The 1122-nt window shown below is 48.8% G+C and overlaps 1 protein-coding gene across 1 annotated transcript in view; it reads left to right on the top strand.

Moving 5' to 3' along the window:
• TMC1 (transmembrane channel-like 1) overlaps positions 1-1122 on the top strand; it is a 101028-nt gene that overhangs the window by 68141 nt on the left and 31765 nt on the right. The window lies entirely within an intron of this gene.

The following is a 1122-nucleotide window of genomic DNA, read 5'->3' as shown; positions in this document are numbered from 1 at the left end:
GCTCATGTTCAGCTGGCTGTCGACCAACACCCCCAGGTCCTTTTCCGCCAGGCAGCTTTCCAGCCACTCTTCCCCAAGCCTGTAGCGCTGCATGGGGTTGTTGTGGCCAAAGTGCAGGACCCGGCACTTGGCCTTGTTGAAGCTCATACAGTTGGCCTGGGCCCATCGATCCAGCCTGTCCAGGTCCCTCTGCAGAGCCTTCCTACCCTCGAGCAGATCAACACTGCCGCCCAACTTGGTGTCGTCTGCAAACTTACTGAGGGTGCACTCGATCCCCTCATCCAGATCATTGATAAAGATATTAAACAGAACTGGCCCCAATACTGAGCCCTGGGGAACACCGCTCGTGACCGGCCGCCAGCTGGATTGAACTCCATTCACCACAACTCTCTGGGCCCGGCCGTCCAGCCAGTTTTTGACCCAGCGCAGAGTACACCTGTCTAAGCCGTGAGCCGCCAGCTTCTCTAGGAGAATGCTGTGGGAGACGGTGTCAAAGGCCTTACTGAAGTCCAGGTAGACCACATCCACAGCCTTTCCCTCATCCACTAGGCGGGTCACCTGGTCGTAGAAGGAGATCAGGTTGGTCAAGCAGGACCTGCCTTTCATGAACCCATGTCTTGAAATAGACAAGATGTCTTGAAATAGACACAACAGGAAAATGTATATGGTTGTGTCTTGAATGTGTTTTCCCATGGTCTGGCATGGTGCTAAACATTTTTTTTTATGGAGAGCTAAGGAGAGGAACTGAGACTAAGAAGCAGCTACATGGCGTATCTTGACTAAAATGTGCATTGCAATAGAAAGATACATTCCAGGCTTCTGAGGCACCATGAATCCTTTTCAATTGCCTTAATACTCACATACTGATAAGGCGCAACAGGACAGTAAAGTCATGAGAGAGGCCCCTCATGTTTTGCTCTGCATGCAGCATCACTGTTAATAACGTTGCTCAGAGCAGATGTAATTCAGGCAGAAATCACTTCTGTGAAATGTAATATTCTTCTAGTTCCTTTAAGCCACCATATTGTCTTCCTAAAAAGAGGGCTTATATGGAATTAAAAGTATTGTGCCATCTCCCTGATTTCACTATTCCACATCCTCTTACTTATCTTCTAGTAAGCA

The sequence above is a fragment of the Pygoscelis adeliae genome, unplaced genomic scaffold (assembly GCF_000699105.1).
Source record: "Pygoscelis adeliae isolate BGI_AS28 unplaced genomic scaffold, ASM69910v1 Scaffold45, whole genome shotgun sequence".
NCBI classification, from domain to species: Eukaryota; Metazoa; Chordata; class Aves; order Sphenisciformes; family Spheniscidae; genus Pygoscelis; species Pygoscelis adeliae.
This window is presented reverse-complemented; position numbering and strand designations above follow the sequence as displayed.